We start from the raw sequence: 14,742 nt of genomic DNA on the forward strand, positions 1-14,742 counted from the left end.
AAAATAATCATGTCAATTCATAGGTAAGAACATTGATGAAAGAGATCACGCAAGGGGGATAGAGTGGGCAGTCACATCTTGCCAAGGACCATTCTGTGGTCTCCCCAGCTTCCACGCATGACTCTGTCAAGGCGCCGTGGACTGATGGCCTCCAGCACACACCCAGCTCTCTGTGATCCATTTGGGATTTTCTTGGCAAGATACTTGAGTGGTTTGCCATTTCTTTCTATAGCTCCTTTAACAAATGAGGAACTGAGGCTTAAAAGGGTTAGGTGACTTGACCAGATTACACAACTTGTAAATGTCTGAAGCCATATTTGAACTCCTGAAGATGAGTCTTACTAATTTTTAAGTTCAGTGATCTATCCCTTCTAAAGGGATAGCTGCCCATTGTAAATCATTAAAGAGTTATACATTTTGCAAGCAACTACATAGAGACAATATCTGAAGCAGTAGAAATGGAAGAGCTTACCAAAGGATGGAATATAGAGAAAACAAAAGAGTCTAGGACAAGACCTTTTAAATATCTACATTTAAAGGAAAATAGAAGGAAGTTATGCCAGCAAAGAAGATAGAACTCAAGAATTCAATGGTAGGAGAAAACTAAGTTAGTACAACATCAAGAGATCTAAAGAAGAAACAGAATGGTCCCTCAGGTTGATGCAGTTTACTCCTTTGCCTCTTTAGAAAATTTATATTAAGGGAAAAGATAAAGAGTACAAATACAACTCTCTGAAGTTGGAAAAATTCCTAAAATTTAGGCACAAATCTGGCTCATTTACTGAATTTTTATTTATCAGTAGCTAACCATTGGCCTTTTTGTGTTTGAGGTAAAATTCTGGTTACTTCAAATATTTGGGTGATGAAGCTAGTGGAAGAGTTAATATCTCTATTAATATACTGGGCTTAAGAGGGGAAGCCATTATACACAATTTAAAACAGAAAAAGTATGCCAGGAATGGACATAAATAAACATCTGAAAACACTAATGGGGAACCATAAATATGTTTATCTTACCTTCTTTTGTACATATTACAGGTCTTCAAGAGTTTGGGAATTTCAAGGACAGTAGTATCCTCAGCAGAGTTGGGTTTTATTTTAAGGAGGTAGAAAAGATATTGGTGGAGAAGTTCCAGGGCATTGAGATGTTTCTTTGCAATGGAGTGTGGGTAGGACAAAGGGGACAGGTGACTGAGTGAGATGACACGTGGACCAGGTTGGATTGTGCCTCAGAAGAAGTAGGGCTAGTTAAAATAAGGATGAAGGTTTGGTGGGAGATTATCTAGCTATCCTTTATATTCCTACAGTAAGCAGGAATATAACCAGGATAATGCATAGTAGATTAGAATGACATTTTATTTGAGCAGATTTTAAACCATATCATACATGTAGACTTAATCTGTCCCAGCCTTTGAAATTATGGGGATTTAAAATTCTTCAAAAGAATTTCTTCTCCAGATATTCTTCAGTATCTTACTTGAAGGATATGGGCCTTGACTCCAGGTAGAAAATATACAAAAGAACTGAGAGTTGGTCTTTGCGGCCTTTCTCATGCCTTAGCAAGTGGTAGTCTTGCCAAAATTCCCTAAAAGGTGGCTTCACCCAGGACCTTCCAGCAAATTAAGCCTCTTCTGTATTTCCTCCAGGTAGATATTTGAAAACATTTAATCAAGACAAAAAAAGTTCTTCCTAATACCTAAATCTGATTAGTTTGTGACCAATCAATTAATAAATCAATGAATACTTAATAATAAATATTTAATAAGCAATTAGTATGTATCAAACTATGTATCAAAATAGCAAGCTTGTCCCTATTCTCAAGGAGCTTACATTCAATTAAAGGAGACAATTTGTGCATATATAACCATTTATAAAATAAAAACAATGTTTTGGGAGGAGAAGGTGCTAACTAGAAAATATTTCATGGGAAAGGCAATTTCTTGAGTTTAATTCTCAAGGAAGATAGGGATTCTAGTAGGGAGAGTGAGGAGTATATGTATTTTAGACCTGAAGGACAACTGGTACAAAGGTGGAGAAAAGGGAAATTAAGTCCCATTTGAGAGAAATAGACAGAAGGCTTATCTGGCTAGAGCAAAGAGATCAGGAAGGAGAATAATATTCAATAAAGTTAAATATTTGTGATGGAAACAGGTAGTGAAAGACTTTAAAAGCCAAATAGAAAATTTTGTATTTGCTCAATAAAGAGTCACTGGAGTTAATTGAATAAGGGATATTGTGATGGTTTAAATGACAAGAGTTGGCAACAAATTGCATATGGGAGCTGAGTGCAAGTGAAGAGTAAAAGGTGAGACTAAGGTTTTGATCCAGGGTAACCATGATGATGGTGGTGGGGAAGAACACAATAGCTAAAGTGTAAGATGTGGAGTCAGAGAGAGCTGCCTCAGAAGCTTATTAGCTATACAACTTTGGGCAAGTCATAAAACATTCTCAGCATCATCTTCCTCATCTGCAAAAATGGAAATAATAATGACATCTACCTTATATACTTATTTTGAGGATCAAGTGAGAAACTATAGAAAATGCTTTCCAAGCATGAAGGCAATTTTATTATTATTATTTCCTGAGCTGACTAACCTCGTATACGCTTTCAGAGAAAAGATTTCCTATGGTTTGTATGAAAGTGAAAGAAATCTTGTTCTCATCTATAGGAAAAGTGAAAGCTGGTTATCACTTTTTATAATCTTAATGGGAATGTTACTTCACATATGAGGTCAAATGAAGAGAATTAGGACAAATATTTTAAATTTTGATCATTTTTTTGCATTGCAACATTTACAAAGATTTATGGTTGACATTCATCTAACAAACATCCCAAATGTAAAAATCATTCAATGTAACTAATTCAGTTTCTAAGCTGTAGGGTTTTACAAGGAAAAAATAGAACATGATTCATTTTATTTTCATGTCAATCAGGGACAATTCCTTTAAAATACAATCCAATGTTTTCCCAAATGAAGGGACTGGATAAGATGTTTTTAAGATTGCATTTGATTTTAAGCTGAGAACTTGCTTCCCTTTGGCAATAGTCATTCTTCTTTTAGGATTACACAAACACACTGATATACACCAGTCAGAATTCTGGGCAGTTATCCTTTTTTTGTTACTAGTCAAGCAACTAACTATATCTACATTTGCCTGAATGAAAATAAAATTAGCAAAAAATGAAATCTCATAGGTGCCCACTCATAGTGAATCTTCAGGAATAGACCTCTAACCTAGATGTTATACTTTCCAATTTTGTCTTCTTTGGGGCTTTTTCACTCAATAAGAAAAAAAAAAAGACTTCTCTTTTTCCTGCCTCCTCATTTCCCCCCTTTTCTCTATAGTTTGATTTGTCAGCAGTATTTTTCCTCCTTTAAACTGCTGACAAGAGTGAAAGTTAACACTGTGGATTCAACTTTAAAGCTTTTACATTTAAAATAAGGTATCTGGCCAATTAAATAATTCCACCCTTCTCCCCTATGTCCCACCACCATCTTTGAAATAGATGGATTCTATAGATATGATTCAGCTCAAGCAAATGGTAAGTGGTATCAAATGAAACATTTAATGTGATAATGACATTCTCTGAGAAACTGCAGAAATTATGAATAAGGGATAAAAAACAGTGCCTACTTCTATTTCAGGCATTGACCTCAGGACCACTGATCTGGAAAATTAGCATCTGGCCAAGGATGATAAGGCCCACAGTACCATGTGGAGCATCTGGAAAATAGGCTTTCAGGAACTAAATTTTCCAAAATGTGCACTTAAATTGCCTGAAGGAAGTTGGAAACTTTACACAATACACCTATATGTTCCCTCTGATATCTTTAAGAGGTAATGCTTTAAAAGCATGGCCATCATTGAATGACCTGCCTGGAGCTCAATTTTAAGTAAGTGGGCAGAAGGTATGAATAGAATGCACATGGAGAAGACAAAATCCTGAGTCAGAAACCTGTTTATATTGAGAGCTACATTTAAAAATAACATTCTATTAATACACACACACATATATATATACATATATATATATATATACATATCTTGGGGGTAGAGGGGTCTGCTTGTTCTTTACCAATTGGTTTTCCTTCCTCTGTTTTGTTTTCTTAGATTATAATATCCGGAGGGGCCAGGGGCTGGGATAATCAATGGGTCAAAGAACAACTATGTATACACATTATACATAATGCATATGCAGCCACATTTGAAACCAAGACCTTCTGTCTCCTTGCCTGGTATATCTGACCAATCTTGCTGACCCCTTGCCTTATATGTGGTAAAATTTCAATCGTGATTTTCTTTTAGTCCCCATCTCGGACTCAGGGAATTTCAGAATTGAAAGAAACTTTAAAAAGTCAACTAGTTCAACCCAGAACCTAATGAATAGATCTCTTCTATATATCTGAACAAGTGGTTGCCTAACCTATGATTATCTTTACCTGTCAGCCTCCAAATTATTACTGAAAAGCTAAGTTGTATAGAATGTAGAAAAGACAGCATGCCATAAGAGATTAAGTGCTGGATAAAGAAGCTTTAAAACTTAAGGTTCAATTTTGTTTCAGATCCTAGCTTTGAGATTTACTAGCTTTTGTTCAAGTCATGTGGCATCTCTGAACATCAGTTTCTTCATCTGTAAAATTGGAATAGTTCTTACTCTCTCCTTGTCTCCTCTTTGCAAGGAAGCTTGAGGATAAAATTAGATAGAGGAAACTAAACAGTGCAATCTTGAGTCTAGAGTTAGGAAGACCTGGGTTCAAATTTGGTTACAGACACTAACTTGCTATATGATTTTAGACAGGTTGATTAATCTTTATTTGCTTTAGTTTCTTCGACTATAAAATGGGGATAATAATGGTACCTATTTCCCAGGGTTGCTGTGAAGATCAAATGTAATATTTTTAAAGTGCTTCACATAATTCCTTGCACATAATAGATATTCTGTATATGTTATCTATTATTATATTATTATTTTTATTTAGAGCTCTTTGAACACCTTAAAGCAAAATATGATTGCTAGCTAATATTATTCTGTAAGCTATGGCTAATTATTATTTAGTTATGATTATTTAAATCACTGGGTTGTTTTAATTCCTCATTCTGAACATTAGAGCAAGGTCAATAGCCCTAAAATGATTGGCTCAGTTATTATAGCACATCTAGATCATCAATAACCTGGTGTTACCCCTGCAGATGTCATCTATGCACCTTTTCCAATATTTGGCCCCTTTTTATTCTTTATAACTTGGGAGTAATTAAAATTTCTCTTTCTAGTGCATTCTGTCCTAACGTCTAAAATCCTACATTTTTCTCAGGCTGAGATGGGTTGTTAGCATGAAAATGTCAGTTTGGAAAATGTGATATCTGAATATTACAAAATAAAAAATAAATGTTAAATTAAAAAATCGGGACCAGGAACATCAGTCTATTGATCTAAACTTTTCAATATGTTAGGCAAGTCAGAGTGAGTGCCATGTACACTAGAAATATTACAAAAAAATGAGTTATTACAAAGACATAGATTGAGAGCAGAAAGGGGCTTCTAAGGTAATATAATCCAACCCCTTATTTTATAGATAGGGTCCAGACTTGCCCAAAGTCATACATAAAATTAAGTAGCAGAACTATAGTTCAAACCTGGGTCCTCTGACTATAGAGTCAATATTCTTACTATTGTTCCATGCTTCTAGCAAAATGGTGGACTGGGTAGTTTTAACTAAGCCTAGTTCCCCATCATTACCTTAAGACAGAAACAAATAGGCCAAATCAAGTAAAAAGAACCAGACCCCAAAAGGGGAAAGAAAAGAAGTCCTTCAAAAGAATAGTACTTTGCAGAAAGCTTTTTTTTTAATTGAGGAAATAAGATAAAAAAAACAAATAAATATTATATTGTAAATTTTTAAAAAGAATATCAAGAGGAAAACAATGTGTCTCCAGATGAGTAAAATATATCAACTTAAATAATCTTTAGAGTTGTTAACAATCTCAATGAGTAGAATAAAGAATATTAGGTATCTAAAAGCTAGAATTAAAGTCAATGAAATCAAATAATAATAAAAAGTCACAATTCTCAATAGTTCAGAGTATTTTGCAATTTTTATTATTGTTTTGAAAAGGAGAATGGCCTACTTGGAAGACAGGTATTAGAAGGTAACAGAATTCTTTTTAAGCACTACTGTATAATCCCTGTACATCAAAGTAACAGAACTACTGTACAGATGTTGATAGTACCTGAAAAGTATTGATATTGTAGAAAAATATGAAAAATAAAGTGTCAGACTTTAATATTTCATAAAATCATACAAGTAAATTTCCCAGAAGTAATCACAAAAGAGGCCAAAGTGCAGATTGATAGTTTCCACAGGATGCTGACAAAGAGGTTCCTAAAATTTAACTCATTCAGAAATGTCCTGAAATTTCAGAACTTCAGAAACAAAGTCTTTTGTAAGCAAACAATTAAATAACCTATAAAAAAAGTATTCATTACCACCAACTGTTATTTCGTCTCTAAGAAAAGAATAGAACAGAAAGACTGAAATAGAATATTCAAAACAAGGTAAATCAGTTCTTATCTCTGAAAATTACCTAAATACACCGATCAAACTCTTTTAGGGGAAGATAGATTTTTAAAAAATAAATTAAAAATTTCAGACACTCTTTAATAATCTCCGGGGCTAGGGATATGATAGCGAATGGACTTGGAAGTGGAATTATAACAAGTTCAAATAGACTTTAAGGCAAGGGATAGTTAAGTGATGAATCTTAGTATTTGCATTCTGTAAGGGGTACAAAAGTAAGTTGTCTCTGAGCTCCCACTTTAAAAATAAAGGTATACAAAAACCATGTCTAGAAATGGAAAGAAAACAAATAAAAGGGAATTAGAAGTAAACAACCTTGAGAAGGACAAACAGGAGAGGAAACAGAAAAATATACTTTGAATTGAGTACCAAAGATGAAAAGAAACCTCTGGAAGAGAAGGAAGATATACCTGGTCTGAAATATTCCTAAGTCTTGCTCCTATCTGAAAACAGAGTAAAGATAAAAAGTTTTATAGGAAATATTAGTAAAAAAATATAATTCTGGGGGAAATATGTTTTACAGGGATGGATAGAAAGAAATATTAGTGGAGATTATTATTTTTTTGTGTTCATATCTGTTGGTCCTACTGGTATTCTGACAGCAAAGAATAAATTGGATTAAACATTGTAGTTGTAACAAGTTAAGTATGTAAGATTAAAAATTAATATCCAAATACCTTTGAGAGCCAAGCCAGCAGTCTCTCAGAGGGAAGAGTCCTTCTGTCTAGATGTGATGGTCCAGTCAGAGAAATGATGAGAGGCACTGTATGCTCAATTCTATGTTAGGTATCACAAAGTGCTCTGTCTAACACAGAGGTTGGTTTATTTTATAGGTTCAACAAGCACATAATTTTCTGGCACACAATAATTTTTCAACATACATGTGTCCATAGAACCTAACAACAGACGCAAAGCCTAAGGAGATAGTCAATGAAACACTGTTGCTATAACAGAGATGGAGATGAATGACATGGATAGGGTGATCTGGAGGTTAGTTCCTTCTGACCTAGGAGATGACCAGTTAGGGGAATCATTGTCACTTTTGGTGAGCTTTCACAATCAATCACAATTACTTAGTAGATGGGTAACAAAACCTTTCATAGCTAGGTACAGTGTTAGAGGGTAATTTAAGACAGACCAGAATTGGGATTTTCCTCAATTTCCAATTTGTATATGTCTTGTGCTTGATTCAGGCACCTGGCAAAGTTGTTTGGTTATGAACCAGTGAAGTGTGTCAGTAACTTGTGTTTCAAAGGAAAGATTAATTTACCTGTCATGCTTTGCCTACAATGGGTGTGGAGTGTTTAAGTGTGCCTCTGCTTGAGACAGAAGGGAGAGGCAGTAGGTATTGGTCTTTATGTTTTAATTCTGTGATTGTAATTTTTAGGGTAATAATCTGGGGGGATTAAAGTGGAATATATATGTGTTAATGTTATAAGTATTTGTTCTCATATTATTTCTCCTGTATTGGGGAAAGAACAATAATCATAACAATTCCATTAGTAGGGGAAGTAAGAGGGAGAAGTCACACAAAAGGAGGTTCAGTGGGTGCCTTATTTTTTGGGAGCTTTTTTGCAGTCTCCATTTCCCCAGACTGTGACTCTGTCAGACAGCAGGGATGTGATGATTCACCACAAAATACTCCAAGTATTTATTATTATAAGATTTAATAATAATGACTTGAAGCAAAGGAAAGAATAGCCTTGGTAAAGATCAGTTTCCTAGACTGCACATCTAAGAGGGTGCATAGAGTTCCAGGGAAGCTCCTAGGGTGGTGTTTTTCAGCAAATTTACATCCCAAAATTTCAGGATGCAACTTGAAATGATGATGCATAAATGTAGTTCAGGTGTAACAAATTTCTAGTTGCACGATTCTCTAGTTGACCAGTCTCCCCAGTGGATCATTTTTAAAATAACTTAAAACTTTAAAGACTTTTAAATAAAGGAATATACAATATTGCAGCTTCTAAAGGGAAATTATAATAATTTGAGGGTAAATGGAAAAAAAAAACAGAAAAAGACAAAAATCCAATTTTAAATGCTTTGACAAAAAGGCAATTAGGGATCAGTCCCCTTTGGCATAAGGGTGTACATTCAAAATAAATGCATTCAACCCCCCATAGTTCAAATTCATCATATATCAAAGTTTACTCTGGTTCTTTTAGTGCAGCATGTGGTCTCTGTAGTCATCTTTGTGGTGCCTTCTCCAAAAAGTTCACCTCCTTGATTCTGGGAGGTAGTCTCCTGTTCTAAATTAGGCTCAAATTCAAATCAAAGTTCACAACAATAACATAGCCCCCCTGGGGATGACAATAACACATTCCCCACTGAGGAAGATATGGGGATGCATATAAGAATCACACAAGGATACATGGTTGAGTCATAAGGCATATGAATCAATTTTCAAAAACAACAAATAATCCAAAGAAATTTAAAAAGAACCTCTGAATGAAATATAGAATATCAAAAACATGAAAATTCTAGGGGAAAAAAGGAAAAAATTCACAAATTAAAACAAGTTCTTATAGCAATCCATGTCCCATTAGCCTACAACAACAATCACTCACTAGCCCAATTTAGTAGTCTGGAATATAGTAAGTTGTCACATCATGGAAGGAAATAGAAAAAGAAACTAGATCTTGAGTCAAATGGGAAATAGCATTCCCTGGTTTGACGTTTTTCTTTGCTTTCATGGATAATGGAGCCAGAACAATTGATGTTGTATACTTGATAGAGAGTGTGGTACAAAGAAGTACTGCATTTAGCACATGTTAAACAGCTGCAACCTTGAGTCTCACACATGATCAAAGCCTTGTTCTCTTTGTGCAGAATATTATCACTCCCCATAGGATATTTTTTAACCTTTTGTGCTTGTATGGCACTTTGTAGGTCGACTTCTGTGCTCCTTTGTGGTCTGTTTTTCATTGATTCATATTCATCAAAAAAAAGTCTCATAATTTTTAAATAACTAGTGGCAGGTTTCCATAATCCAAAGCTTTTTTAGGGTATGAATTTATATACTAGGTAAATGGATATCTTAAGCTTATTATGCAAATATCAAAACAGTTAAAAATCTTTTCAATACTGGTGACATGCACTTCAAATATAAAAAATGAGAGAAAAACTCATATGCTGTATCACACATACAGGAATAAAAACAATAATGAGAAATATCAAAAATGTTTATATCTCACAATCACAGAGGTAAAATATAGAGACTACTTGTAAAAAAATAAGATTCATATCCTCTTTAACTTGCCATGATCTGTAGTGTGAGTGTAAATGAGGTAGATAAAGCAATGGAGGTATAACAGCAATAATACATTCAAGAAAATACAAAAAAAATTTACAGAAGGCACAAAATGTTACAAAAGGCACATCAGGTCAATATAGGTTACTAATATAGATTTTCTTTTTTGAGGTAATATATGTGTTGTCCTATAAGGGTACTTTGTTCAAGTAGAAGGATCAACCAAATACAATGCAACAAAATTGTACAGATTCAGCAACAGGGAAGCCTTATCATGATCAATATAATCAGTATAGGCAATTATTCATTATCAATAGAAGGTACAATCAGTCACATGAGTTGTTATATGACAAATAGATACTATAAGTTCTTTTACATCTAGCAAATCTTGCGACCGTGGAGGAGGTATGTTTCAACAAATTCCAAAACATAAAGCTTTGTACTACTGATAAAAATACTCTTTTGAGTCCAAAATAACATCCATAAGTTGGTAGACTTCATGGGAAATGCCCCCTCTTGGGAGTCATCCAGGGGTATTATGCCCCCTAGGAATACCTTCACACCTCCACTAGTACAAGACTGACATAGTTTATGTCTCATCCATTACATTTCTATAAAAGGAAAGAGGTGGGGAATACAAATATTGCCACAGCACTTTACTTCAGTTACTAAATGGACCCTTATATCTTATTACATGCAAATCAAAAGCAAGAAGTCAGAGATAGTGGGGCTATGAAAAACCCTCAAAATCAATTAGTATTTAGCCTATTAAAGACTCCAAAGTTTGTGTACAGGTTGATGGACCACTTTCAAATGTGACAAGTAGGATGTTAAAAATAAAGATAGTAAGAAGGTAGACAGGCACTATATTCAAAAACCTGTTTCTTCTTCTTTGCTACTATGCAGAGGGGAGACAACACTGAAAAGGGTTAACACCATCAAAAACAATAGAGTCTAAGGTGCACCATCTTCTGTCCTATGAGAAGAACTAGTAGCACCCTGAATATTTCATGGATGAACTCCACTTAGGATATACAGTTGGTTTGAGTAATCAGATAACTGATTTAAATTCCTAGAATTGTTATCAGTCCTAATGTTGTGATTCCTGAAATCATTATTGTAATTATTATTTCTATAATGATTTCTATATTTATTATTGCATTTGATATTATTTCTGATTTCCTGGAAGAAATTCCTAGAGTTCATCATTATGTGGCCCCTTTTCTCACAGAAGTGGCAGGTAAGGGATCAATAGTTATATTCTTACAGAGAAGCAAGTGCCATTGGTTGAGTATCATGACCTTTTTCTTGTTTATCCATTCTATCACTTAAAGATTTTAGTTCCTTCTAAATCTTTTCCAGTAAATCATTAGTTTCTGCCTGTTTTTCTTTATGGCCTTTAGAGACAAAAACAGCAATTTTCCTCAACTCTTCAAGATCCATCTCAAGCCATCTTGGGTAATGCATTTTAAAGTAATCCTGGAGTACTCTGCAATAGATGTGGACAAAGTATCATCTTATTTTCCTAATATCCCTTTTGTTAGAAATGTCAAGACCTAGGTATCTACCTTCCAGCACAATGAGCCTATCCATAAGTTTGGAGGGTGTCTCATTGGATTGTTTAAGGCATTCTAATTTGGTCCAAATATCCTGCCTTTTGGAATATTCTTGCATTGCTCTAAGAATGTTATTCCTAGCACAATTTAATTCCAAATATTCCTCGGGATCATCATAGTCCCAATATGGATCATGAAGTGGTTAGTGTGCTGCATTGAGCCCTCAGGCTTTATTAACATGAGAGATGATCTTACTCCTTTCACGTTCCATTAGACTTCGAGCAATTTTTCAACATCCTTATAAGAAGCATCATATTGAAAGAATATTTTGGTCATCTTTTTCATCACTGCTATAGGTTTGTCTTCTTAACTAGGGTTATCTCATTTAAATTCTTTTATAAGGTGTATGGTGTCTTAACTTTATCACATTCCCATTTTATCCTATTGTGGGCACTTCTCCTAAGGGGAAAAGATTTTCATAGGAATCAGTAAGTGGTCATGTTTTTTTAGGAGTTGTCTGTGTAAATACTGAGGAAGTTTGAGTAGGGATATGTGTGGTAGGAGGTCAAGGGTTTCTAGGGGCTGGGGTTTGTCATGGGGTGGGAGAAGGGAAAGGGGAGGAAGGGGTGTCAGAAGAAAGAACAGGAGAGGGAGTATTAGTCAAGAGTTCCACAATATGAAAGAGAGGAGGTTCTCTACCTGAGACATAGGAGAGGGGTCTTTCATCTTGATTTCAGGAAAAATAGGATTTCTTTCTCTTGGTAGCTCCTGAACAGGCTTGCAAAAATCAGACATTTCTTTGGATGGAACCTTCCTTTGTCATTAGACCATACAAGGAGTACTTGAAATTTTTAAATTGAATTTGTACTTTGGCCTGCACTTCAGCATTTATTTTACAAATGACAGCCTCTTGTATCTTAATATTTAGAATTTGGAAAAGACAATTTCCTAGCAACATAAGAAATAGGCATTCTGAAACCTTAAAGCTTCCCAATTAGGCAAAACACAGAAGGTTTTCTTGCACAGTAGCATTCATGCTGTTCGGCATTGTAATTAGAAGGTTATATTAAAGGAAAGGAGAAAAGAAAATTTTCAATGTATTTGTACCTATTTATTGTATATTTTTATATTTTTAACTTTTTATTATAATTTATAATTAGGGTGGACTAGAGGAAAGGGTAGAGGTATTTTATCTTATCTTTTTTAACATTATTTTTTAATTTGGTCAATTTCAAACATTATTCTTTGATTACAAAAATAATTTTCTATTCCTCCTTCCCCTTTCCTCAACCCTCCCATAGCCGACACGCAATTCCACCGGGTATTACATGTGTCCTTGATCAGAACCCATTTTCATATTGTTGGTGTTTGCACTAGGATATTCATTTAGAGTCTACCTCCCCATTCATATCTCCCTCAACCCATGTAATCAAGCAGTTGTTTTTCTTCAGTGTTTTTACTCCCACAGTTTTTCCTATGAATGTGGATAGTGTTCTTTCTCATAGATCCCTCCAGGTTTTTCAAGAACACTGCATTGCCACTAATGGAGAAGTCCATTACATTCAATGATACCACAGTGTATCAGTTTCCATGTATAATGTTTTCCTGGTTCTGCTCCTTTCGCTGGGCATCACTTCCTGGAGGTTGTTCCAGTTCCCATACAATTCCTCCACTTTATTATTCCTTTGAGCACGATAGTATTCCATCACCAAAATATACCACAATTTGTTCAGCCATTCCCCAATTAAAAGGCATCCCCTCATTTTCCAATTGTTTGCCACCACAAAGAGCACAGCTATGAATATTCTTGTACAAGTCTTTTTCCTTATTATCTCTTTGGGGTACAAACCCAGCAGTGCTTATGGCTATGTCAAAAGGCAGACAGTGTTTTAGCGCCCTTTGGGCATAGTTCCAAATAGCCCTCCAGAATGGTTGGATCAATTCACAACTCAACCAGAAATGAATTAATGTCCTGACTGTGCCACATCCCCTCCAGCATTCATTACTTTCCTTTGCTGTCATGTTAGCCAATCTTCTCGGTGTCAGGTGATACCTCAGAGTTGTTTTGATTGGCATCTCTCTGATTAAGAGATTTATAACACCTTTTCATGTGCTTATTAATGGTTTTGACTTCTTTGACGGAAAATTGCCTATTCATGTCCCTTGACCATTTATCAATTGGAGAATGGCTTGATTTTTTGTACAATTGATTTAGCTCTTTGTAAATTTGAGTAATTAGACCTTTGTCAGAGGTTTTTGTTATGAAGATTGTTTCCCAATTTGTTATTTCCCTTCTGATTTTGGTTATGTTGGTTTTGTTTGTACAAAAAATTTTAATTTGATGTAATCAAAATTATTGATTTTATATTTTGTGACACTTTCTAAGTCTTGCTTGGTTTTAAAGTCTTTCCCTTCCCACAGGTCTGACATGTATATTATTCTGTGTTCACCTAATTTTCTTATAGTTTCCTTCTTTATGTTCAAGTCATTCACCCATTCTGAGTTTATCTTGGTGTAGGGTGTGAGGTGTTGATCCAAGCCTAATCTCTCCCACACTGGCTTCCAATATTCCCAGCAGTGGATTTTTGTCCCAAAAGCTGGGATCTTTGGGCTTGTCATAGACTGTCTTGCTGAGGTCACTTACCCCAAGTCTATTTCACTGATCCTCCTTTCTGTCTCTTAGCCAGTACCAAATTGTTTTGATGGCCACTGCTTTATATTATAGTTTGAGATCTGATACTGCAAGGCCCCCTTCCTTTGCATTTTTTTTTCATTATTTCCCTGGATATCTTTGACCTTTTGTTCTTCCAAATGAACTTTGTTATTTTTTTTCTAATTCAGGAAAAAAAAAAGGTTTTTGGAAGTTCAATGGTTATGGCACTAAATAAATAGATAAGTTTGGGTAGGCTGCTCATTTTTATTATGTTAGCTTACCCTACCCATGAGCAGTTAATGTTTTTTCTAATTACTCAGATATAGTTTTAGTTGTGTCAAAAGTATTTTGTAGTTGTGTTCATATAGTTCCTGTGCTTGTCTTGGCAGATAGATTCCCAAGTATTTTATATTGTCTAGGGTGATTTTGAATGGGATTTCTCTTTCTAATTCCTGCTGCTGAGATGTGTTGGAGATATATAGAAATGCTGATGACATATGGATTTATTTTGTTTCCTGCAACTTTGCTAAAGTTGATTATTTTGACTAGCTTTTTAGTTGATCTCTAGGATTTTTTAAGTAGACCATCTTATCATCCGCATAGAGTGATAGCTTTGTTTCTTCATTGCCAATTTTATACCTTGAATTTCTTTTTCTTCTCTAATTGCTACTGCTAATGTTTCTAGTACAATGTTAAATAATAGAG

The sequence above is a fragment of the Monodelphis domestica genome, chromosome 2 (assembly GCF_027887165.1).
Source record: "Monodelphis domestica isolate mMonDom1 chromosome 2, mMonDom1.pri, whole genome shotgun sequence".
NCBI classification, from domain to species: domain Eukaryota; kingdom Metazoa; phylum Chordata; class Mammalia; order Didelphimorphia; family Didelphidae; genus Monodelphis; species Monodelphis domestica.